The sequence below is a fragment of the Pongo abelii genome, chromosome 1, assembly GCF_028885655.2.
Source record: "Pongo abelii isolate AG06213 chromosome 1, NHGRI_mPonAbe1-v2.0_pri, whole genome shotgun sequence".
In the NCBI taxonomy this organism is placed as follows: Eukaryota; Metazoa; Chordata; class Mammalia; order Primates; family Hominidae; genus Pongo; species Pongo abelii.
The window spans coordinates 174,494,414-174,521,742 of NC_071985.2; the positions used below are offsets into that span (position 1 = coordinate 174,494,414).

Consider the following 27,329-nt stretch of genomic DNA (forward strand, 5'->3'; position numbering starts at 1 on the left):
TGACAGAGAGCGCTATTTAAAGAATAGATATACAGGCCGGGTGCAGTGGCTCATGCCTGTAATCCCAGCATTTTGGGAGGTCAAGGCAGGCAGATCATGTCAGGAGTTCGAGACCAGCCTGGCCAACATGGTGAAACCCTGTGTCTACCAAAAATACAAAGATTAGCCGGGCCTGGTGGTGCATGCCTGTAATCCCAGCTACTCTGGAGGCTGGGGCAGGAGAATTGCTTGAACCTGGGAGGCGGAGGTTGCAGTGAGCCGAGATCACGCCACTGCACTCCAGCCTGGGTGACAAAGTGAGACTCCAGCTCAAAAAAAAGAAAAAAAAGAATAGCTATATAGCTATATAACTAAATATCTCAGACTAGGTTCTTTGGAGACACGCTCTGAGCCTGAGATTGCATGCAGATTTATTGGGAGGTGCTCTCAGGATATTTAACGCCAAGGAAGTGAAGAGAGCAGGATTGGACAGAAGGAGAAGCTGAACTGCAATGTAATTGCAACTGAGCCCTCAGCCCATCCTACAGTGGGCCCGGCAGTTGAGAGGATCCTTCAGAGCTGTCCAAATTGAGGCAGAAATGGCAGGGACTTTATATCCAGGCATCAGCCAGGTGGTGATCCCTCGCCGTTGTTGGGAGAGTGAGACAGCTTCCTCTGGCCAAAGACAGTGCCCAGTAAGGAACACGTTTTGAAGTCTTTAAAGTTGTTTCTAGATGGTGGATAGTCCCTGTCAAGCCTTTATTGTAGAGTTGTTAGCTTGTGCCAAAGAATTAACTGTCTAAGCCTCCACTCTCCATCTTTACATGCTAGAATAATAATACCTCTGTCAAAAGGGTTGCTAGGAGGGTCACAATGATAAGATGTTGACAAACGACCCTAGAGAAAAATAAATGAGATAAATGAATTAAGGAAATATATACCGCAGAATAGTACAGATCATGTATGGAAAAAAATGATCTTGAACAACCTGAACTGATGTGGAAACACAAGACATATGAGAAAAATGAGGAATACAACACAATGTATCCTATGATGGCATTTATCTTTAGAAGAGATCTATTTGTATCTATATAAAAAGATAAATGGAAAGACATAAACCAGTGTTGACTATGGGTGCAGGAGTTAGCTGGGGGGCTGAGAGAGGCAGGCAGAGCTAGAGTAGAGGTAGGGTTGGAGCTAGGCTTGTCAGATGGGAGAAGATGGGCATAGAAGGGGTTGCAGCAGATGTGAGCAGTGCATGGCAGTACAGAAAACAAGTTTGGGCAGGACTTTAGAGATAATTTGCTATCCAGGCTTGCTTGTGTTCTGGAGTCAGCATACCTGAGTTCAAATCCTGCTCCACCACTAAATATATAATAGCTCCATTTAGTGGAGCAGCTTGGGCAAGTCAATGTCTCTGAATCTCAGTTTCTTTATCTTTTAAATGGGGCATGATAATACTCACTTGAAAGACCTGCTGTCAAGATTAGATATGATTGCTTCTGACACATGTTCACAGGGGACACTGTCATTAGCCCTAAGGGGCCACTTGGCATTTCTTCCCCATCTCAACAAGGAGCAAGGAGTCAGAAGAACAGCTTCCCTGGCTCAACATAAACACTCCAGGATGAATCAACTCTCCAAATGAGCAAGATTTCTGTATGCTTCCACATAGATAGAGGAGCAGTCGATTCACCTAGAACTCCGGGTAAAACAGTGGTTCACTTAGTTTTTTTACATTTTTCATTACAAAAAGTCAAAAAATAACAGATGCTGGCAAGGTTGCAGGGAAAAAGAACAGTTAATACACTGTTGATGAGAGTATAAATTTGTTCAGCCATGGTGGAAGACAGTGTGGCAGTTACTCAAAGACCTAAAGACAGAACCATTCGACCAAGCAATCCCATTACTGGATATATATCCAAAGGAATATAAATCATTCTATTTTAGACACATGCACACATATGTTCATTGCAGCACTATTCACAATAGGAAAGATATAGATCAACCTAAATGCCCATCAGTGATAGACTGGATAAAGAAAATGTATATATACATGATGGAATACTATGCAGCCATAAAAAAGAATGAGATCATGTTCTTTGCAGGGACATGGATGGAACTGGGGGCCATTATCCATAGCAAATTAACACAGGAACAGAAAACCAAATACCACATGTTCTTACTTATAAGTGGAAGCTAAATGATGAGAACACATGGACACATACAGGGGAACAACACACATTGGGGCCTTCCAAAAAGTGGGAGAAGGGCAAGGATCAGGAAAAATAACCGATTGGCACGAGGCTTAATACCTGGATGATGAAATAATCTTTACAACAAACCCCCATGACACAAAACCTGCATTAGTACCCCTGAACTTAAAAGTTAAAAATTTTTCTTCATCAATTTATACATGCACATAGTTTAAAAAAAAAGTCATGAGACTTATAATGAAATCCAGTTTCACACTCTAAAGGAAACCTCAGTTCACTCCTTGAGCTATCTCACTAGTTATCTCATATTTCTAAACAAATGTGCTTCTTTTAATATTTCCTATTTTGTCAAAATTAGATGTCATCTATTATATTTCTGTGATGATCCATGCCTTTAGCATTCTTACACAATCTCCCATCCCCCACTTGCCCCATATCATTTGTTAAATTTAATTGGAAATTAGGGTTTATATTATAATGACTATGTAAATATAGTTATTCATTTTTGCTCAGACTGCTCATCAGATCTGCCATCTACCTATGCTTCGATTATTGTTTTCCAAAACTCTCATATCAGACTCTGAATTTGTCTCATTACCTTCTCTTTTTGTTTCAACATGGAGACATCTCTCCAGGAGCTCTGTCCGCCTGCTGTAGACTAGGCAGGCTGCTCTCTATGCCTATTGCACAGCTGCCATTTGGGGAATTCTCTTTATTACCCTCCTGGGTAGCATCCTCTATTGCCTGGATTTCATGTCTTTTTCTTTCCCTAGTTTTGCTGGAGTATACCCTTTAAAAAGAAGATGGGAGTGTGTGTTAGTCCTTTTTCATACTGCTGATAAATACATCCCCAAGACTGGGAAGACAAAGAGGTTTAATCGGACTTACAGTTCCACATGGCTGGGGAGGCGTCAGAATCATGGCAGGAGGCAACAGGCACTTCTTACATGGTGGTGGCAAGAGAAAATGAGAAGGATGCAAAAGTGGAAACCCCTGATAAAACCATCAGATCTCGTGAGACTTATTCACTACCACGAGAATAGTATGGAGTAAACCACCATCAGGATTCAAATTATCTCCCACTGGGTCCCTCCCACAACGCATGGGAATTATGGGAGTACAATTTAAGATGAGATTTGGGTGGGGACAGAGAGCCAAACCATATCACTCCACCCCTGGCCCCTCCAAATCTCATGTCCTCACATTTCAAAACCAATCATACCTTCCAAACAGCCCCCCAAAGTCTTAACCCACAAGTCCACAGTCCAAAGCCTCATCTGAGACAAGGCAAGTCCCTTCTGCCTATGAGCCTGTAAAATCAAAAGCAAGCTAGTTACTTCCTAGATACAATGGGGTACAGGTATTAGGTAAATACAGCCATTCCAAAGGGAGAAATTGGCCAAAACAAAGGGGTCATAGGGCCCATGCAAGTCTGAAATTCAGAGGGGCAGTCAAATTTTAAAGCTCCAAAATGATCTCCTTTGATTCCATGTCTCACATCCAGGTCACGCTGATGCAAGAGGTAGGTTCCCATAGTCTTGGGGCAGTTCCACCCCTGTGGCTTTGCAGGGTATAGCCCCCTTCTGGCTGCTTTCATGGGCTGGCATTGAGTGTCTGTGGCTTTCCCAGGTGCACGGTGCAAGCTGTCGGTGGATCTACCTTTCTAGGGTCTGGAGGACGGTGATCCTCTTCTCACAACTCTACTAGGCAGTGCCCCAGTAGGGACTCTGTGTGGGGCTCTGACCACATATTTCCCTTCAGCACTGCCCTAGCAGATTTTCTCCATGAGGGCCTCACCCCTGCAGCAAACTTTTGCCTGGACATCCAGGCAGTTCCACACATCTTCTGATATCTAGGCAGAGTTTCCCAAACCTCAATTTTTGACTTCTGTGCACTCTCAGGCTCAACACCATGTGGAAGCTGCCAAGGTTTGTGGCTTGCACCCTCTGAAGTCATAGCCTGAGCTGTATATTTGCCCCTTTCAGCCATGGCTGGAGCATCTAGGACACAGGGCACCAAGCCCTTAGACTGCACACAGCAGGGGGATCCTGGGCCCGGCCCACAAAACCACTTTTTCCTCCTGGGCATACAGACCTGTGATGGGAGGGGCTGCTGTGAAGGTCTCTGACATGGCCTGGAGACATTTTCCCCATGGTCTTGGGGATTAACATTAGGCTCCTTGCTACTTACGCAAGTTTCTGTAGCTGACTTGTATTTCTCCCCAGAGAATGGGGTTTTCTTTTCTATCACATAGTCAGGCTGCACCAAACTTTTATGCTCTGCTTCCCTTATAAAACTAAATGCCTTTAACAGCACGCAAGTCACCTCTTGAATGCTTTGATGCTTAGAAATTTCTTCCACAAGATACTCTAAATCATCTCTCTCAAGTTCGAAGTTCCACAAATCTCTAGGGCAGGGGCAAAATGCCACCAGTCTCTTTGCTAAAACATAACAAGAGTCACCTTCCCAACTGGTTCCTCATCTCCATCTGAGACCACCTCAGCCTGGACCTTCTTGTTAATATTGCTATCAGGATTTTGGGCAAAGCCACTCAACAAGTCTCTAGGAAGTTCCAAACTTTCCCACACTTTCCTGTATTCTTCTGAGCCCTTCAAACTGTTCTAATCTCTGCCTGTTACCCAGTTCCAAAGTCACTTCCACATTTTTGGGTATCTTTTCAGCAATGCCCCACTCTACCAGTACCAATTTACTGTAGTAGTCCATTTTCATGCTGCTGATAAAGACATGCCCGAGACTGGGAAGACAAAGAGGTTTAATTGGACTTACAGTTCCACATGGCTGGAGAGGCCTCAGAATCATGGCGGGAGGCAAAAGACACTTCTTACGTGGTGAAGGCAAGAGAAAATGAGAAGGATGCAAAAGTGGCAACTCTTGATAAAACCATCAGATCTTGTGAGAATTATTCACTACCAGGAGAACAGTATGGGGGAAACTGCCCCCATGATTCAAATTATCTCCCACCAGTCCCTCACACAACACATGGGAATTATGGGAGTACAATTCCAGATGAGATTTGGGTGGGGACACAGAGCCAAACCATATCATTGTGTGTGTGTTTTCTGTTTGCATTATCCTGTGGATTTCATATATGTTTGCAATTGGCCAATAGCAACATTGCTTTCTTCTTGGTAATGTACTTCACACTCCTGAAGTCAAACAGTTATAACCAAAGTGTTACATAGTAATTTATTTATTTATCAAATATGATTGGAACCAAGGCCCTGTACAAGATTCTGAAATAAATAAGGGAGAGTCTCTGTTCTCAAAATTTTTGCTGTTGCTGGGAAAAAAATATGTAAACAGGCAATGATATAATGTGGTCAATATTATAGTGAAAACTTTATAAGATAATGAAAGAGCACAAAAAAAAGGACTTAACTCAGCTTGAGGAGCTCATAGAAGACTTCCTAGAATTGTGACGGCCTAAGTTGGGACTAAAGAATGAAACTGCTTATTTATTTATATATTATCTTGTTACAACATGAATCTAAGATATGTTGCAAAATGCTTATCACGTAAGAAAATCTTTTCAGGGCCAGCAACTGTGCCTAGATCTTCCTAACCTTCTGAATGTCAATACTTTCTCCAGTGACTTGAACCGAGCCTGGCATATAGTTGGCTCTTTAATACATAGTTATTGAATGAATGAAGGTCAGATGTGGTATTATAAATCAGTGGGGGAAAAACATTAATAAATGGTCCTAGGACAGTGTATTATTCATACACATATAAGTAAATAAACAAAATTAATTCTCCACTTTGCCTCATTTGTAAAAATAAATTCCAAATAGAGTAAAGAAAATTACCTATAAAACTTTTTGAAGACAATATATTTATGAGATTAGAGTAGGAAAAGATTACTAAAATAGGACATAATGCATAAATCATAAAGATGGATAAAATAAAACTATCAAATGCAAAATTTGGTACAAGACACCAAAGATACTTGTCTTAGTCCATTGTCTGTTACTGTAACAGAATACCTGACACTGGGTAATTTTTAATGAACAAAAATTTATTTAGCTCACAGTTTGGGAGGCTGGGAAGTCCAAGAGCATAGTGCCAGCATCTTGCAAGGGTCATCCCATGGTAGAAGGGCAGAAGGTACAAGTGAGCACAAAGGACAGAGAAAGAGGCACCAGGGGCCAGACTCTCTTTATAACAACCCAGTCTCACGATAACTAACTTGCTCCCACGATGACAACATTAAACCATTTATGACCCAATCACCTCTTATTAGGTCCCACCTCCCAGCACTGTGGCATTATGGATTTTTTCTAACATATGAACTTTTAGGGGATACATCAAACCATAGCATTCCACCCCTCCCCCCCAACACAAATTTATATTCTCAGAATGAATAATACATTTATTCCATCCCCATGATCTCAAAAGCCTTAACTCATTCCAGCATCAACTCAAAAGTCCAAAGTCTCATCTAAATCAGATATGGGTGAAACTCAAGGCACGATTCACCCTGAGGTTAATTCCTTCTAGCTGTTTGCCTGTGAAATTAAACAAATTATCTGTTTCCAAACTATAATGATGAGACAGGCATAGAACAGATATTCCCATTCTAAAAGGGTAAAATAGGCCAGAACAAAAAAGCAAAAGTCCCCAAGTAAGTCCAAAACCCAACCTGAAATAATATTAAGGCTTAAAGATGGAGAATACTCTCCTTTGATTTCATGTCCTGCATCCTAGGCACACTAGAGTAGGGGTTAAACCCCCAAGACCTATGGCAACCCTAGCCCCATGGCATTTCTGGGCTTACACTGGTAGCTCTACAGTTCTCAGGTAGTCCTGCACCCATGGCTTCACTAGGCATTATCCTAGTGGTGACTCTGCAGTGGCTTTGCTTCCAGGGCTCCATTCGGCTTGTCCTAGTGGGGGCTCTTCTACAGTAGCTCCATCACTGTGACAAGTCCCTGCCTGGGCCCCCAGTTCTCTGTGATATACTTTAAAATCTTGGTGTAGGAAGCCATGCCCCCACCACTCTTGCATTCTGCATGCCTGCAGACCTAGCAGTATGTGGACATTGCCAAGATTTGCCACTTCTACTTTCCAGAACAGTGGGTCAAGCCACGCCTGTAGTTGTTTGAGCCATAGTTGGGGCAGCCAAGAGCACTGCCCAAGCAAGATGCAGGAAGCAGAGACCCAAGGCAGCCATGGGTGGTGAGTCCATGAAGGGAACCCTAGGCCCATCCGCCAGAACCATTCTGCCTTCCTAGAGCTCTTGGCTTGTGATGGGAGAGGAACCCTTGAAGATTTCTAAAATGCCTTCTGGGTCTTTCCACCGTTGTCTTGTTGAACAGAGCTGTCTTCCTTCTATCCATGCTAATCTGTTTAGCAAAAGGTTGTTTGATTTCACCCTTGCACACTTTTTTTGTTCTTTACATGACCGGGCTCCAAATTTTCCAAATCTTTCTGCTCTCCTTCCCTTTTAATGATAAATTCTGTCTTTAAACCATTCCTTTCTTGTAGTATCTTACTATAAGTAGTTAAAAGTAGCTGGGCAGTAGCCTGAGTGCTTTGCTGTTTGGATATTTCTTCTGCCAAATGATGTAATTCATTGTTCTTAAATGCCACCTTCCATAAAGCCCTTGTGCATGGACACAGTTCAGGCAAGTTCTTTGCTACTGTATAACAAGGATGGCCTTTGATCTATCTTCCAATACCTTGTTCCTCAGTTCCATTGGAGACCTCATCAGAATGGCCTTTACTGTCCATAGTTGCATCAACATTTTGGTCACAACTACTTAAGTAATCTCTAAGAAGATTCAGACTTTCCCAAGTCAGCTCTTCTGAGCCCTCACCAGAATCACCCTTAATGCTCTGTTTATAGCAATACAAGCTTTTACTAACCTGCTCTTCCAAATTCTTCCAGCCTCTACCAATTACCCAGTACCAAGCTGCTTTCACAGTTTCAGATATTTTTATAGCAACAACCCCCCTGCTTGGTACACATTGCCTCTCTTGATTCATTGTGTGTTGCTACAAAAGGATAACTGAGACTGAGTAATTTATAATGAACAGAAATTTATTTAGCTCATGGTTCTCGAGGCTGGGAAGTCCAAGAGCATAGCACCAACATTTGGCAAGGGTCATCACATGGTGAGAAGGACAAAGGTGGAAGTGAGAACACAAGACCGAAAGAGAGGCACAAGGGTTAGGACTTGCTTTATAACAACTTGCTCACGATAACTAAGCCACTCCCACAGCAACAAAATTAATCCACTCAAGAAGGCTCTGCCCTCATGACTCAATCACCTTTTAGTAGTGCCCCCACCCCGCCATCCCAGCACACATGCACACACCACTATGGCTTTAGGGATTAAGTTTCCAACAGATGAACTTTCAAGGGAACACATTCAAACCATAGCAACACTTATCTATCATAGGATATCGTCTAAAATTTCTCATCCACTGGAATTTGAAAGCCATATTTGTCAATCTGATAGACTTGGATTCTAAAAGTAACCTTGCCATTTACTAAATATGTGACCTTGGTCAAAGAATTTAACATCTCTGAATTTAGGTTTCCTCTTCTGTAAAATGAGAATAATATAATTTTGGAGCACTACATTATGTGATAAATGTAAAGCTTTTAACAGTGTGCATGATTCATTTAGATGCCCAGTGTGTTAGGTGTTGTGGTTTTCAGGATAATTGAGCTACACTCTTATCCTTCACCTTTGAAGGACTTACAACCTATTGAGCAATTAAGACAAATAAGCAGATACCTAACTGCAGGGTGACAAGTGCTCTTCTCTTTACAGTGACCTCCTTATAGATCAAGAAGTAATGCACCCCAATCTGAGGAGCCACTTATTGACCTCATGCATCAGTCCCATTCCTCAGGGCTCTCTCATAGCGCTCCTGTTATCAACATGCATGCTCTCCTCAAGGATTCTCATCCACTTCTGTGGCTATGCTGAAAATCCCAAAAATTTTATCTCCAGCCAAGATCTGACACATCTACTTGAATGTCTAATGGACATGTCAAAGTTAGTATGTCAGCAAATAAACTCTTAATCTTTTTATGTCCCTAAATAAATTCCTTCTCCACACTGACTCAGATCAACAAATGTCTCTTATTTCACTCAGGTACTGCAATTACTTACGACAGAAACTCAGGGCCATTTTTGAGAATGCCTCCTCATTTCTTGCCCAAACCACATTCATTCTCCCATCAAAATACTTCTTAATTTTATGCACTTCCTTCTACCTCTACTTTAACCACACTGGTCTAAACCATCATCTCTCACCTCGATTTGTGCTATAACCACCTGAGAAGCCTCCCTGAATCCCCTATTACTCTTCATCCCTTTCTGGTTCTTCATTCAAATCTTTAAAAAAATGCAAATCTCATTGACTTTTTTTTTTTTTTTTCATGAATTCCTCTTTCATGAAAGAGGATTCCTGTTGTACTTAAAATCTAAATCTCTTACCATGGTCCACAGGCCCCGGATCACCGGGCCACCACCCATCATAATTGCCTTGTTTTATCCTCTTTGCTCATCAGCCTTCAGTGACATGGGCCTTCCTCAATTTCTGGAACACACTAAGTTCTTCCTACCTCAGGCCATGGGTGCATGCTCTTCTCTCTGCCTTGAACAACCCCAGCCTCCCGCTTGGTCTAGCTAGCCCATCTCATTCTTTCAGGTCTCTGCTTAGGTTTCCCTGTTGCCGCTATCTAAATCAGATATTTTAAATTTCAAGTCATCCCCTCTTACTCCTTCTCTGTTTATCTATTTCAAAATATCTATTTATTTGTATGATCATTGTATATGTTTATCTCAACTAAGAGACTAAAATTTCTATAAGGATAGAAACTATGTCAATTTTGTTGAATGATAAAATAAAAACTATTATTTTGTCCTTTGTTAGAGCTTTTATATTGAGCATATTTTACTAAGCATAGCAGGAGCTTAGTTAACATCCTGGCTGCACAGGAGATTTTTATAGTGCATTTTATAAATATATAGATCTGGGGGCTTCAAAACCTATTGAATCAGAACTTTTTGGGGGTGGAGCCCAGAAATCTGCATTTTTAACAAACTGCACAAGTGATTCATTCCAATTTAGTTAGCCCATCTCTGATGCCTAAAACCAGCTAACCTCCAGAAAAATTCCGAAGATTGGAAACCAAAAGACATGGGCTTGAATTCTACTTTGTAAATTACTAAGTATGGAATTTTAGAAAGTCATTTAATATCTCTGATAGTTTCGATTTTTGGAAATTTGGAGTAATAAAAATATTTGCTTCAAAGGATAGCTGTGAAGCTCCAATGCACTATACATCTTAAAACATTTCATAAACTTCATAGTAAAGAAATGTTAGAATTTTTATTCATTAATGATCTCTTCCATATAGGGCTTGCCTCATCATTTCTGACAATCTAACTGGTGCAGCCCACACTTCTCCAATGCGATAGGATCCCTTTCCCTGTACTTCTGAAGAAGGACTAATAATAATAATTCACTGAGCTTTTTGCTTTTTTAAAGTTCTGGGCCATCATTACTTAGATCCGCATCATACCATACCCACAGCCTCACTAGCCCATTGGCTGCTAGGGAGGAAACAGCTCAGGCGGCAGCAGCAAACCCTGAGGTAGAAGGGGTGGCCTCACTTCCAGCAGGATGACAAGGATTGAGTCTCTGAAGAGTAACAATGAAAGGCCACAACCAGGAATTGCAGGGAACCTCTGGGCAGGTTCTTAACTCTGATTTTCCCATGCTGAATCATTATAAAACTCTCTCAATGATGGGCAATCGCAAAACCAAGAAAACTGGACTCCCTATCAGAGATGTAATAATAATAATAATAAAAAGAACTCTCAAACCAAAGAAACTTGTTGTGCAATCTGTGAAAATCCTGTAATCTCCCTGGCTTTTAGGAACCTTACATGTGGAGCAGGTACTTGGACCAGATGAATATATAAACAAGTAAATGAATTAACACAATTGCTTGCAAGACCATTGCTGGGGATACTTGTTTTTTGTCTTGGTGTATGGCACCCACAAGTTCTTAGTCTCTGAGGCCTAGGAGAGACTAAGATAATTAGGATACCTTAATTTGATGATTCCTCCATACAAACAAATGAATTAACCCAACTGCTTGCAAGATTATTGCTGGGGATACCTGTTTTTTGCCTTTTCTGTGTTGGTGCATGGCTTCCACAGGTTCCCAGTCTCCCAAGCCAAATACCTTAACTTGATGATTCCTCCCAGGTCTTCTTAATTTCCCATATCTTACTTCACTTCTCCATCCCATCTACCTGGCCTAGTGTACTAGTTGGGGTTCTCTAGAGAAACAAAACCAATAGGATGTGTATATACAGAGAGATTTATTTAAGGAAATGATTTATGATTATAGTGGCCGGCAAGCCCAAATCTAGAGTGGGCCAGTATGCTGGAGACACAGAGAAATGCTAATATATCAGTTCAAGTCCAAAGGCTACATGCTGGAGAATTCTCCCTTGCTCAGGGAAGGTCAGTTTTTGGTTCTACTCAGGCCTTCAACTGATCAAATGAGGCTCACCCAAATTATGGAGGTGAATCTGCTTTACTCAAAGTCTACCAATGTAAATGTAAATCTCATCCAACAGTCCTGTTACAGAAACATCTAGAATAATGTTTAACCAAATGTCTGGGCACCGTGGCCTAGCCAAGTTGACACATTAAATTAACCATGACATCTAGTTCAGTCTTTCACTATTTCTCACCTGGACTATTTCTTCAGATCCTAAGAGGTTTACCTCCTTTTATTCATTAATATATTCACGCATTCATTCATTCATCAATCTGAAATTCATTTAATAAAGTATCCTCTGCGCCAAGCATATTTCTAGTGACTGGGGATGTGGCAGTGAACAAGACAACATCCCTGCTTTTACAAAACTTATGTTGTAGTTGGGGGAGATGACTAAAAAACTGGCTAACAAACACATAGGAAATATAATCTGAGGCAGTAGAAAGTGCTATTCAGAGAAATGAAGTTGGGTAAAGGAATAGAGAGTGGCCTGGAAGGAGAGCTCCATTTTTTTTTAAGGAGGGTCAGGCAAGAAGCCTTTGAGGGGGACTATTCTAGTATGAATTGATGAAATAAGGGGGAAGACCAGGCAGAATACCATTTTAACAGAGAAAAAAGCAGACCCCAAGGCCCTGACAACCTTGGTGTATTCTAGGAATAACAAACAAAGGCAAATGTGACTAAAACAGGTTGAGCAAGGGGAAGAATCCCAGGAGAGGAGTTTAAAATGTAGGCCTGCAACAAGATTATATGAGAAAAATAAGATATTAAGGATGAATACATGTGTTTTGGACTCAGCAATTAACAAAATGGTGGTGCCGTCTATTGGGTGGGGAAGATTCAGGAAGAATAGGAACAGGATGCACATTTTTAAGAGTTCTATTTCCACCAATTTTGATGGGTTTATTAGATAACCTAGTACAGACATCAAGTAGGATGTTAGATAAGTAAGCTGAAGCTCAAGAAAGAAGCTGCAGGCTGAAGATGTGAATTTGGAGTTATCAAATGTTATTTAAAGCCATAAGGCTGGAGAGGGTATGGTGAGAAGACATGAGAGGATTGAGACATAGGGGAGCTACAATTGTTAGGAGAGGATGTGCGTCTTCCTCTGCTAATGACTGTAGTTCCTCCTGGAAGAAGAAATGCATCCTCTTCTAATGCTTGTAGCTCCTCCTGGAAGAGGAGACACATCCAGAGAAGGAGATTGAGGAGTAGCGGCTAGTGAGGTGGGAGAAAACCAGGAGAGGGTAGGGAGCCGAGAACCAAGAAAAGAAAGTATTTTATAATACTGTGCCAAGTGCTACCCCTTTTAACAGAGTATTTAAATCTATTACATTTCTTGTGAATACTGAGGTATTTGGACTTCTAACATCTTATTTTATATTTCTATTTACCAATCTTTTTTTCTTTGCTTCTTTATTTCTCATCTCATAGAAACTCCATGTGTAACTGTTTTAGGGGGAGTCCAGTTAGTTGGGTATAAACATGAATTTTTTTTTTTTTTTCCTAGGAGTTGCTTCCAAACTATGCTGTTCTGATATTCTTCTCCCACTGGGTAATGGCATCTTGGCTAGATTACTTAAGTTTCAACATCTTTTAGTTAATAGTATAATCTAATTATTTTTAAAACCTCAATTTTGTTTATTTAAAAGAATATTTTTCCTGCCGGGCGCAGTGGCTCACGCCTGTAATCCCAGCACTTTGTGAGGTCGAGGAAGGCAGATCACCTGAGGTCAGGAGTTCGAGACCAGCCTGGCCAAAATGGTGAAATCCCATCTCTACTAAAAACACGAAAATTAGCCAGGCATGGTGGCAAGCACCTGTAATCCCAGCTACTCTGGAGGCTGAGGCAGGAGAATCACTTGAACTTGGAAGGTGGAGGTTGCAGTGAGCCAAGATCGACCACTGTACTCTAGCCTGGGTGACAGAGTAAGACTCTGTCTCAAAAAAAAAAAAAAAAAAAAAAATCTTTTTTCCAAAAGATTTTTAACTTTTTGTTAAGAAAATTTAATGGAATTTTCAAATATGAACAAAACCAGAGAAATCCTATTCATGCTCAACTCTGATGTCATATCAAGTGCAAAGCTCTCCTCTTGTAGAGGCTGGATAAGGATGAGTAGGAGACCCATCACGCCCTGCTGTCAAGGGGCTCATCCTCAGCTGCCTCCTCAACGATTTGTGCTCCCTTTGGAGACTCGCTCATGTCTTCCGCCCTCTCACCACATTGATGTCATGAATTCCTCTGAAGCCTGCAGCTCTCTTTTCAACCTCTATTCTGTCCTGGGCCTGGAAAGATCACAGCACCCCCTTGCCATGTATCTCTTAATCCACCTTCCATATCTCTCGAGAACTTGCAGCAGGGGTGGGAACAGCAATCCCAGACTCTGACCCGATGGCAGCGCCCACTCCCTCCAATTACTCTCCAGCTCTCTCTTCTTGCTTGTTTTACTCCATACCCTCTCCTATTTGTAATTTCATGATTTATTAAGTGCCTACTATGGATAGGCACTTGGCTCAAAGCAGGGAACAGGTGGACCTGACACTAAACTGTGATGCTGCGTTATATATTTTACAGACTTGAATAATCATTTTTAAAATTCAATGTAGATGTCACCTCCCTCCAGGAAGCCTCTCCAGATTCTCCACGCTGGGCTATGTACTCTCCTGTGTATTCCATTCACATCCTGACATGTCTGTCCCAGAACACCCTGCATACTGCATTTCCGTCTGTTTACACACCTGTCTTCCCCACAGTAAATGGTGGGCCCCTGAGGGGCAGGATTGTCTCATTTATGCCTTAATCCCCAGCTTGGTTCCTAGTACATAGTGGATTAAATAAAAGACTAATTGAATACATTTTCTTTATTAAGTCCTTCCGAGGAGGGTCCCCATGAATAACACTTCTGAATAATTTGAGAAATAAGTCGATGAAGACGCAAGCCAACTAGCACTTTTACTACTGACAGATGCTATGTCAGAGGATGTAGCTTAGTTTGAAGGCCAAGTGGGTCTGCCAGGGAACCATGGCATTAGGCAGATGCCCACCCAGGTGAGGGGACACTGGGAGGGAGAATCAGCAGTGTACACTCTCCGTGGGCAGGCTTACCCCCAAGAGCAAGAGGGTTCCTTCACAGAACAGAAACATGAGGCATCAGCAAGAAATGTTCCCTGTTATTGACTGTATTGTGCCAAGCACTGTGCTAGACTCCATATCAGATTGCTTAATCTTTCCCAAAGCAGAGAGAGGTGAGTATCATTCACATTCTACAGAAGAGGAAGCCAAGGTTCACAATGGGTAAGGAACTTTTCTGAGATTACAAATTGAGGAAGTGGTAGAGCCTGGTTCAGTTGTGTCATTAATAATTATAGTTAATCCTAAGCCAAGGATTGTGGTGGGGGGCGGGGGCGGAAATAATTATGGTTGAGATGTATTTAGGTGCTTACCGTGTGCTAGGCATGGGGATAACATAACCACATTTAATCCTCACAACAACCCTATGAGGTAGGTCGTGGTTATTATTATTTCATTTTGGAGATGGGGCAATTTAGGCCAAGCTCACATAGCTCAGGGAGGATCTATTCTCTCCACAGCCTTGATTTTCAAACACCTCCCCCTTGCCTCCTGATTCTCTTATCATCCCTGCCTCAGCTAAAGCGTCAGCAAATGAACAAACTACGCCCAACCACTGGACATCTTTGGATCCTCTAAGACAAAAAGCTCATTTCTAGAACAGAGATAACATAACCAAAGCCTGGGCTTGAATCTTGTCACTTGTCAGGTGTGGGATTCAGAAGAGTGAGTCCTCTGTTTACTCACCTACCAAGGGGAAATAATAGTTCCCTCACAGAGATTGACTGACAGGAAAATGAGCGAATGTGCTTCTTCACTAAAAATCACTTGAGGAGGCTGGGCATGGTGGCTCATGCCTGTAATCCCAACACTTTGGGAGGCTGAGGCAGGCAGGTCACCTGAGGTCAGGAGTTTGAGACCAGCCTGGCCAACATGGTGAGACCCCTTCTCTACTAAAACTACAAAAATTAGCCAGGCACTGTGGCACATGCCTGTAATCCCAGCTACTCAGGAGGCAGAGGTTGCAGTGAGCCGAGATCATGCCACTGCACTCCAGGCCTGGGTGACAGAGTGAGACTCCGTCTCAAAAAACAAACAAAAACACCACTTGAAGAGGTTAAAGGATTTGGTGGGTTGACCTCTCAGGTCTCAGAGTCTCAGGCAGGAAGCAAGAGATCCTCTTGTTCCCCTGGAGGGTGGGTTCCTCTCTGGGTGTTAGTTTTGGTCCAGTGAGGCTGCTCCCAGGTGTCTTGCCCATGTCTAAGACTGGAAAGGATGCAGAGGGTCCCTGCCTTAGGGATGACACTGGGGTCCTGTGATAGAAAGTGAAGGACAAACCTTAGGCTGGGGAGGGGCAGGGCAATGGGAGCGGTTGGGGGCGGGTCTAATTGCTTCTGAGAACACAAGAGCTCACCTAATCCTCCCAACAAACCTGAAAGGCCAGTATTACCTCTGTTTTTCAGAGAAGTGAAGATAATGAAATCAAACAAAACAAAACAAACAGGCGGTGGGAGGAAGTGTGTAGGATTGAGGGCTGGCGGAGGACTAGAAACAGAATGAGAGAGTCACTGCAGGTGGCTCATTCTACACTAGATGTGTCCGCACCTCTGTCCGCACAGGGGAGAAGTGGATTCTGAAAGTTGGCGGTTCCGGTGTAAAGTTGCTAATAGTGTGCCCACTTATAAGATAAAAGGCCTGAGGCTGCTGGGGTCCACAACCGTTGGGTGGTAGAAGAGAGGCTGGAATTCAGGCCGGCCTGATCCCTGCACCATTGGGGTCTCTTTTTCTGTGTTGTTACTAAAGGTGTTACCAGGAGCAGCGGCTTCAGCATCCCCAGAAAGTTTGTTAAAAATGAGTAATCTCAGGCCTCTCGCCAGTCCTCTTGGCCAGAATCTTCATTTTAACAAGATCCCCAGGTGGATCTTCATTTTAGCAAGATCTTCATTTTAAAAGATCTTCATTTTAACAAGATCCCCTGTCCTTCACCACCTCTATGTTATCCCTCAGGTTCTCTTCCACCCAGCACTGGAGGGTGTGTCCCTGTCCTCACCACGTTAGCCCTGGTCCCTCCTGCAGCACGCACAATTCCCACTGCTCCTTTGATTCTGTGCCAGGCACCTGAGATTCTTGGCTTCCCTTCTTGTCCTGTCTCCACTCCAGCTGGTAAGCCCCTCAAGGGTATGAGAGTGTGGAACAGTGTACGGCCCACACAGAAAAAACAATCCCTTACATCTCTCTATTGTTGCCTGCAGACCTCATCTCTTTCTGATCTTTACAGCAACACTTCCAAGCAGATATAGTTACCAAAGTAAATGAGAGACTTGGCCAAGTTTTCAGAGCTGGTTTAGCTGAAGTGAAGGGCTCCGCCCAATGTTTCCTTCCTTACCCCTCCCCCACAAAGGAAACCCCAGTGCCAGTTTGGAGGTACTGAGACATGAGTATGGTACTTTTTTTTTCCTTCAGAAAGCATGAAGTTATTGCAGGAATCAATCTGCTGGGATTCCCTCTGGTGGGCACATAGCCTGGTGCTTCTGGGAGAGTGGCCAGTCATGAGGCAGGCTTTCTTCCATGGCCGGGATCCCCGCTTTGGGAAAGTTAGCTCAAGCATGTGAGGCACTGAGCTCAGTAAGCTACAACTCCTGTTGTTCCCTAGGCATCAGTTTCCCCATAGGGAAAATGAAGATGTTCTGCTGGAGTTCATTGCTTCAATCTGTGGTCCAAACACCTCTGGGAATGGGACTTTGAATCTAAACCAGCTTTGAGTTAAAGCAGAAAAGAAAAAGCAAATGAATCCACGTTGCCCTTGATTTCAAAAATAGCAGCCAGCTTGTTCCCCATTTAACATAGTAGGCTTCCTTATTAAAGTTTCTCTAAATATATATACATATGTAGCTAAAATCATTTTGAAAACCATGCGCTAAATATTCTCTGGGGTCTCTTCCAGCTGGTGCAGACTAGAATTGAGGCCTGATTCTTGTGACTTGGAATTTATTAAATGGGACACTAGAAAAATATTTGTTGAGTGCCATCCTGTCATTTACTGAGTGACATGTCCTGATCTGTACGCTATTCTCTTTGGCCACTCTAGGGAAAACAGACCAGGGGGAATGAGTAGGACAGAAACCTCAATATCCATTCAACACATTTTCTGTAGCAAAAGAGCTGTGATTCTTAGCTGGACTCCTAGATGCCCAGAAATAGCCTGCATTTTCCAGCCTCCCAGGTAGCTAGATGTGGCTGTTAGCCAAAATTCTGACCATTGGCAGACAAGTGGAAGTGGCGGGCACAATTTGTGGGCCAGGCAGTTAAAGGAAGTGGGCATGCCTTCCTCTTCTCCAGAGCTTCCTCCCTACTGGATGGAAAGCAGACATGGAGGTGAGTAATACTGGATCATATGAGCAAGGGGAATACCCTAAGGAGGGCGGAACCATGAAAACAGGGTGCCTGACACGCAAGTCCTGGACTACTTCCACACAGGTTGCTACATGAGGGAGAAACAAATTCCTGTCTTGTTTAAGCCACTGTTTATCTGGGTCTCTGTTAGAGTGACTAAGCTGTATGTGTGCACTCACAGGCACACACAGACCATTTAATTCTGTGGACAAAAGTGGCAGCAGAGGAACCAGTCAGAAGCTTTTGAAATAGTGCAGGCAAAGATGATGGTGGCTTGGAAAAAGGTAGTAGCTTTGGAGGTGATGAGAAGCTCAGGCTCTGAAAATACTGTGAAGAGACAAGTGATGAAGTCTGATGGAATGAATGTGAGGAATGAGAAAAAGAGGAGAGTTAATTCCAAGATTTAGTAGAATGTGTTGCCAGATGGGGAAGATAGGGAAAGAACAGAGATAGGGTTGAAATCAGGAGTTCATTTTGGACGCTAAGTTTGAAATGCTGAGTAGACATCTAAGCGTTGCTTGGGCATTTAGGGTTCAGGCATCAAGATTTCAGAGAAGAGGAAATTAAATATAAAAACAAACCCTACTTTAATGGCCATTAGACTCAATTCTACTCTCAGACATCTTGGGCAAAAATGAGGGGAATGAAATAGAGTTCCACATGAAAAGCTAATTAAACTGCTGCCTTGTGATTTTCCATAATTGTGATATGGCCTTTAATTAGCTGGCTCTGCAGAGCACCGGGCACTGGGAAACCCACAAGGCAAATTACTGCTGTGCACATCTTGGGACGCATGTCCTCACATCTGAACAGCTCAGAGTCCTGAAGCACATAATTACCCTCTGAGAAAGCTTTCCAGGATGAATAGCATTTGGGAAAGTTGGGAAGTTGGAGAACTGGATTTTCAATCCAAAAGATACAATGGAAAGAGTGATCAGAAGATCTGGCTTGGAGTCCTGGGCTCTTTACATAAGGACCTGATGATACGGGACAAGTCATCTAATAACCATCCATCCATCCACCCACCTGCCTCTCATCTGAATAGACTATCTCCAGGGTAGTTTCCTTTTTCTTGAATCACTAGCATCTCTACACCATATGGTACTTATTGCCCAAGTGTGACAACAGAGGAAACCACCTGGAACACAGAAATCCATAGAGCACAAAAGAATGAAGGTAAGAAATAAAGGGGCATCTATCAGACAGGAATGGGTAACAGAAAGCTCCTTTTGTACTGGGGTTTAGGGCAGTGGAGACAGAGGGAGAAGAAAGCCCAACCTGAGGGCTGAGCTCTCTGAAGCAGGAGGTTTTATGAGTGAGATGTGGGGATAACAGGGCAGAATCATCTGTTTCTTATTTCTTAGGGTCTAGCTCTGAAAAAAATCCCAACTCTCAGGTTCAGCTTGGCATCATGTCCAACACAGTACAGACATAGTAAGGAGGTGCTTAGAGGCAACAGCATAGAGTCTGCACACTAGTTTGGGCAGAGAAACAGAACATTCCTGCAAGCTCCAGTCCTGGGAATAGGAGCTAGAAGCCACAGACAGCAGGAACCTCACTACTAGAGGGTAAAGTAGGGTGAAGTCTTCAGCATCAGGGGCTATGGATAGATGGATGACACCCAGAAGACCACAGGTATTATGAATCTCTCAGTAGATATCCACTCAAGAGTGCCCAGGGACCATGTTAAACCTGCCAACCCTCTAGAATTCACTGAGAACTAAGGGAACTCAGACCAGGGGTTCCACCTTCACCTGTACTCTCTTCCCCGCCACCTTCTTGACCATGGAGATGCAGAAATACACACTTGTACCCAGATACAATCTTGGGAAAGAAGAAAAGGAGTCTTTTGAATGAAGGGAGAAATGGTATTGATATTTTTTCAATATTAAACTCCAGCATGACTGAATTAGTTGCAGACTGCATGAATGCAAAGCAAACTCAATTGCCTTTAATCGGCAAATTTAAGGATTATTTTTCACCATCAGTAGGAATGGAGATGCAAGAGCAAAGTAGATCAGTTGATGACAAAGAAAATTGTGTTATTTTGCACATCAGAGTTTGCACATTTTAAATTCTGCTATAATTCTTTCACTTATTCATTCTTCCATTCATTTCACAAACATTTACAGAGCACTTACTTTCTTCCAGGCACTGGAGAGAGGGGGAGATGCATAAGATTTGTCTGCTCTAGAGAAGCTTAGAGATTGGGTTAGGAGGCACAAGATAAGAAGTGTTGCAATAGAGATGCCAGTCCAGGTGGCTGAGAGAGCCCAGAGGAACAACAAAGGGCCCTCAGCCCAGCCTGGGCAGACAGTCAGGGAAGACTTGCTGGAGGAGTTGGTGCCTACCCTGAGTCTTTAGGATGAGTAGGAGTTAACCAAGTGGAAAAAGACAGTCAGAAGTGGTGGCATTTATTCCTGTGTTTATTCATTCATTAATTCACTTAACTAGTATTTGTTGGTTACCTACTATAAATACAGAAATAAATAAATAACCTATAAATAAATACAGAAATTGATATAAGCAATGGGGATACAGCAGTGAACAAAAGAAAAATCTCTGCCTTTGTGAATTTTATATTCTAGAATGAGGAGAGAGATAGTAAGCAAACAACAGAAGAAACATGTAATATAACATCAGATAGGGAAAAGTGAAATTAAGTTGAAGAAGGAGATACAGGAGACAATAGGGGGAGGTACGAAAGGGGCCATAGTTGATTATGCATAGAGTGGAGAAGGGAGGTGCTGATAAGGCAAGATATAAGTGGAAATTCATTTGAAATGAGAGACTAACACATTTGACCATCTAGAGGAACAGCATTCAAGATAAAGTGAACAGCAAATGTAAAATCTCTGAGTCTGGAATTTTTTTGGCAAGTTCAAGAAACAGCTAGGATGTTGGAGCACAGAGAATTTTTAGGATTATTCTTACAATAATCTGTATGATACTGTAATGGTGGATAGATGTCATTTTACATTTGTCCAAGCCTATAGAAAATACGACACCAAGAGTAAACCCTAATGTAAATTATGGACTTTGGGTGATAGATGTGTCAATATAGATTCATCAATTGTAACAAATATACCACTCTGACAGGGGATATTGGTAACAGGGGAGGTTGCGCATGTGTTAGGGCAGGAGTATATGGGCAATTTCAATACTTTCTTCCCAATTTCACTGTGAACCTAAAACTGAAGTCAAAAGAAAAGAGAAGGCCAAGCACGGTGGCTCGTGCCTATAATTCCAGCACTTTGGGAGGCCCAAGTGGGCTAATCACTTGATGTCAGTTCGAGACCAGCCTGGCCAACATGGCAAAACCGCATCTCTACTAAAAATACAAAAAATTCAGCCGTGCGTGGTGGTGCGCACCTGTGGTCCCAGCTACTCGGGAGACTGAGGCAGGAGAATTGCTTGAACCCCAGAGGCAGAGGTTGCAGTTAGCCGAGATCATGCTACTGTACTCCAGCCTGGGCGACAGAGTGAGACTCTGTCAAAAAAAAAAAAAAGAAAGAAAGAAAGAAAAGAAAAAGAAACGAGAAGGAATATCTAGGAGGTCAACGGCTACAGCAGGAAGGGAGGGAAAGAGAGGTAGGGAATGAGGTTGAAGTGGTATCCAGTTTAGACAGAGCCTTGCAAGCCATGATTAGGGGTCTGGATTTTATTGTGACTCTGAGGATTCCTTGAAGCCATTGAGGTGGCAAGGCATGAGAGAATTGGAAGCATTGGGAAACGTACAAATCGTCCGATATGATTTTCCTGTGAAGTTCACACTAGAGAGATCATAGAAAAATCAGTAGAAAGGCAAGCTGGAGGCTGAACATGAAAGGCCTAGCCAAGAAAGAGCTCTAAGCTGAGAAAGTTGAGATTTATTCTGAGTGCAATGGAAGTAACTGAAAGATTTTAAGGAAACAAGTATTCAATTGACATGAGCAGATTGGGGTTTTGGAAAAATGATTTGTGGCCATTTTGGAAGACGGATTAGAAGAATAAGGAAATAGGATATGAGAGAGGAAGCAAAATAAGGGCATAGGAAACCAATCAGGCAAGATAGTGTCCTCATGCAGGTGACTGTTACAGGATGGACTCGTCCGAATGCCCGCTGCACAGTAATAGTCCAATGCACTGAGATAGCAGGGTTTGCAGTAAAGAGCTTAATGATCACGGGGCACCCACAATGAGACGGAAAGAAACCCTCAAATCCTCCCCAGGAAGCTCTTGGCTGGGGTTTTTAAGGGGATCCTGGAGGGTGAAGGGCTGGAAAATTGGGGTCATTGGTTGGTTAGATTGAGGGGTATAAAATCATAAGGATGTGAAAATTGTATTCTTTTGTGAGTCAGCTTCTCATGGGGTCCTTTAGACCAACCGATGTCCATAGTTTCTTTGGCATGCAGGACTTGAAAGATGATCTCAAATAGAAAATGTAACATTGTATAATGTTCAAGTTGTTAAGGGGAGAAGTTAAGGGGAACTATAACCTGTAACAGGGTCTACGTGATTCTGAGGCAGTAGACACCAAACAGCTATGAGGAAGCAGGTCTGAGAGCAAGCTGACCCAGCACTTAATGCTGAATGTGCTGCAAGATTGGCTTATTTTTATTTCACCTCCTCCCTTCTTCCTTGATTAATTTTATACTATTTGTAAGGATGGTTTCTGTCCCTCTGTGGGCTTGGTCATACCTCAGTCCTGAAGTGAGAGCTAATATGGTGGGAACTGGGGGAAGATGACCCTAGCTTCTTCCTGTTGGCAAGGGGCACAGTTGAGGTTAGAGTCAGGATTACAGGAATGAAACTGCCTTGGAGTAACCTGTAAGTATTTACAAGTGCTCAGCTGGGGATCTCAGGGGTGCAGTACAAACACACTAGTGCTCCAATCCACTGTCTTAACACAGTATTTAATTGCACACCAGACTATAAGATAATAATTTATCTTTTAGTCTCTGATAATATTTCATGAAACACAGGGCCAGAATTCGAAACTATTCAATCTCACTGGGACAATCTGTTTTCCATGGCCAACGCACTGCTGCTAAAATTATGCAATATCAAGCATCCTCTCTCTAGGCCCAGGGACCATGACAAAAGATGTGGGCACATAAGATTGTAAGGGCCAGTTTCAAGGGATAAAATTAATTCAGACCTTTCAAATCAAGGACAGGTATACAGAAGCCTAAACAGCTGATAGTTCAACGCATATAACTTAAAGATAATTCAATTATCTATACATCTTAGATAAATGTATATTTATAAATAAATTTATATTTATCTATAAAGGATTATCTTATAATCTGGTGTGCAATTAATTATTATCAGAGTTGTGAGCTCAAATTTCAAAAGTCCTTGCAAAATAAGACTGAAAACCCTGGAATACCCATGAGATCTTACTGACACAAAGAGTCTGTTCTGTCAGTGTTATGATCTCTGTTTTAACGTTAATGCTGGCCAGTTGCTGTGTCTAGATGCTGAGAGGGAGATAGTATAATGAGACATGTCTGACCACCCATTCCATCATGGCTAGGAACTCAGGTTTTCAGGTCTTTCTGGGTTTCCGTTGGCTACAAGCAGAGTCTGTCCAGTTGGTAGGGGCTTATAATTTTATTTTTAATTTACATTCCCTTTTTTTTGTCAAGATATGCCAGAAGCTGCATTGATGGCCAGCTTTTATTCTGTCCCATGTTGTTGCCAAAGTGGTATGGCTACCTGCCTGGGGTCCATCCTGTCCCTCAGTGGGACCCTATGGCCAAGGGACTTAGAGCCAAAAGACTTTCAGCCAATTAAATGTGCCAGTTGCACAGAAAAATCTCACTGAAGATGACTTTCAAATCTGGAAACTGTTCCTTTGGTGCAAGCAATTTATGTGCTGAAGGTTGGTACTGCCCTGTCAACAGCTCCTAGTACAATAGAACCCAGTGGCTACATGGGCTTGTCTCCGGGCCTGTCCCAGTGGTGCGGGAGCACTGAGCCATGGACCAATGCCCACAGGGGGTTCCAGGCTTGGCTCACCAAAATTTTTTACCAGACCAAGAGGTTTCTAGTCCCATGGCACAGTAATAGTCCAATATACTGTGAAAGCAAAGTTTGCAGCAGAGAAAGAGTTTAATGATCTCACGAAGCTGAGCAAGGAGATGGAAGGAGACTCTCAAATACATCTCTACAAGGACTTCTGGATCCACAAGGGGATCATGGAGGGTGGGAGACTGGAAAACTGGGGTCACTAAGTGGTTGGAGTAAGGGGTATAAAAACCATAAGGATGTGGAAATTGCATTGTGAGTCAGCTTCTTGTGGAGTCCTTCAGACCAGCTGGTGTCCATAGTTTCACTGGCATGCAGGACTTAAAAGATGATCTCATATAGAAAAAGTAACACTGTATAATGTTCAAGTTGTTATGTATAAAGCAGTTAGGGGGAACTATAACCTGTAACAGGGTCTATATGATTCTGAGGCAATAGGCACTAAACAACTATGAGGAAGCAGGTCAGAGCAAACTGGCCTAGTGAGTAATACTAAATGTGCTGCAAGATTGGCTTATTTTTGCTTCTCCTCCTCCCTTCCTCCCTGATTAATTTTATATGGTTTATAAGGACAGTGTCATGAGCAGTGTTGACTGAGCAGCTGCAGCAAAACAGAGGATAAAAAAGAGGGGTGGAGCCAAAAGACAGTGAGGTAGAGCCAAAGCTTGATTGGATTTGGAGGGTGAGGGAGCAGGTAGAGACTGGTTTTCTTCACTCTCTCAGTTATCTTGTCCATTCCTGTGGACTTAAATACCATCCTTATGGTAATTACTCCCAAACTTCTATTTCCAGCTCGGATTGCATCTCTTAGTTCTCATGGCCACCTGCCTTGTTGGCTTCCACTACCTCACAGATAACTCAGGATTCATGGGTTCAAATGGAAGTCTTGACTGGCCCCCATCTGCCCTTTGTCCTCCAGTCTTTCTCCCTTATTGACAGCAGCATCCACACAGCTGATCAAGCCAAAAGCCTAAGAGTCAGACTTGATTCTACTTCACTCCCCATGACCACTTCATTGCAGATTCTAAAACTTTAAAGTGCATTTTGAATCTGTTCACATCTTACTAGATCTACTGCCACCATCTTACCTGCAGTCACTGTTATTTCTTGCCCAAATCAGAAGTCCAAAAATAGAACAAAAACAATCAAGGTCCAGAAGATACCAGAACTTTGATTTATATTTACTGTATCATATATATGTAATTTAGTTTTGTGTTTATTTCATAATGTACATTCTGCTTGGCAATACTGATAATGACAGCCAACATTTAATGAGCACCTATGATTAAACAGACACTATTCTAAGCACTATTCATTCATTAGCTCATATAGTTGTCCCAATAACCAGATTGGGCTGCCATTTTTATTATTATATTTATTTTGCAAATGAAAAAACTGAGGCTCAGAAAGCTCAAATGCCACAAGATCACATAGCTAGTAGCAGCTGTGGCAGACAGAGGTGGGCTGTACTTATTCCCTTGCAAGAAAGGATGCCTTGCCCAGCTGTGAGAAGGTGGTGGGCTGACAGCTTCCACTTGTTCTTTCTGGTCTCCTTCAGTTCTTCCCAGTGCAGTCCCAGCCAATGACTGAGCAAGGTTTAGGCACTTCCACCCAAAGTAGGATTCCTGTAATGGGCTCTTTCCTATAGAGCTCCCCTTTAGGCAGAGAGGCTTTTTCTACTTGATCTGCTTCATGGTTTAATGGCTTCCTCTGACCAGTCCTGCTTCTAAGAAAAGAAGTTTCTTGTGAAAGTAGAAGAGACTCCTTTCACAAGTTTACCCAAATATGCCTCTTGGTCCTAACTGCATCTCAGCATCTGCTTCCCAGTAGACACAACTAGCAGTGTGACATGGTTTGGCTCTGTGTCTCCACCCAAATCTCATCTTGAATTGTAATCCCCATAATCCCCATATTCCCCATGTGTCAAGGGAGGGACAAGGTGGGAGGTGATTGAATCATGGGGGCGTTTCCCCCCATGCTGTTCTCATGATAATGAGTGAGTTCTCAAGAGACCTGATGGTTTTATGGGGCAGTTTTCCCTGCCCTTGCTCACTCTCTCTCATCTGCTTCCATGTAAGACATGCCTCTTTCCCTTCCACCATGATTGTAAGTTTCCTGAGGCCTCCCCAGCCATGCAGAATTGTGAGTCAATAAAACCTCTTTTCTTCATAAATTACCCAGTCTTGAATATGTCTTTATAGCAGTGTGAAGATGAACTAATACACCACAGCAGAGCAGGATCCAATGCCTATGTAATTTAAATGACTTTTCTATGCACCCCAACACCCATCTCTCCTTTCTGTCTGTATTTTCACACCACGCTGACATTTTTGGATTCGGAGTCCGATTTGCATGTCTGTGATAAAATATGTATAACACAGAATTTGCTATTGTAATCATTTTGAAGTGTACAATTCAGTGGTGTTAATTATAGACACCCCTCAATATACAAGTGGGATTAATTCTAGAACTCCTCTGCCCCCAACATATATCAAAATCCTGTATACTCAAGTCCTGTAGTCAGCCCTGTGGAACCTATATACATGAAAAGTTGGCCCTCTTTACACTTGGGTTCACATTCTGCAAATACTGTGTTTTCAATCTGCATTTGGTTGGAAAAAAATCTTTCTATAAATAGACTCATGCAATTCAAACCCATGTTGCTCAAAGGTCAGTTGTACATTCACACTGTTGTGCTACCATCCTCATGATCTGCTGCCTTCCAAAACCTTTTCATCACCTCAAATAGAAACTCTGTAATCATTAAGTAATAATTAGAGTCTGATTTTTAGATACTAAAAGTAAACTGAGCTCCATCAGGACAGCAATGCTATTTTACTTATCTCCATCTATAGTATCTTAATAGTGCCTTGCAGTTACTAGGCAAACAAGATATTACTTATTAAACTGAAGAATTAAAGAAAATTCCTACTGAGATAACCTGAAAACTCTTCCTGGAAGAGGTGACATTCTAATAAGATTTCGGTAGGTGAGGAGGAGGGAAAGGCATCCTATGCCAAGGGAAGAGTAGGGAGAGGGCAAACTGTTGATTGTCAATGCAAAGTCAATGTTTCCTTGCCAGAACTGCAGTTTTGTTTAGGAT

The 27,329-nt window shown here is 42.4% G+C and overlaps 1 protein-coding gene and 1 long non-coding RNA gene across 2 annotated transcripts in view; one reads left to right on the forward strand and one right to left on the reverse strand.

Annotated features, from left to right (window-relative positions):
- The window catches only part of LOC134759507 (uncharacterized), a 134,275-nt gene that overhangs the window by 74,908 nt on the left and 32,038 nt on the right, over nt 1-27,329 (reverse strand). The gene's annotated exons all lie outside the window — the stretch shown is intronic.
- The window catches only part of TACSTD2 (tumor associated calcium signal transducer 2), a 41,818-nt gene continuing 32,918 nt past the window's right edge, over nt 18,430-27,329 (forward strand). Inside the window, exon 1 of the mRNA XM_063712176.1 lies at nt 18,430-19,390. The gene's annotated coding sequence lies outside the window, so the exon portion shown is untranslated. The remainder of the gene's footprint in view (nt 19,391-27,329) is intronic.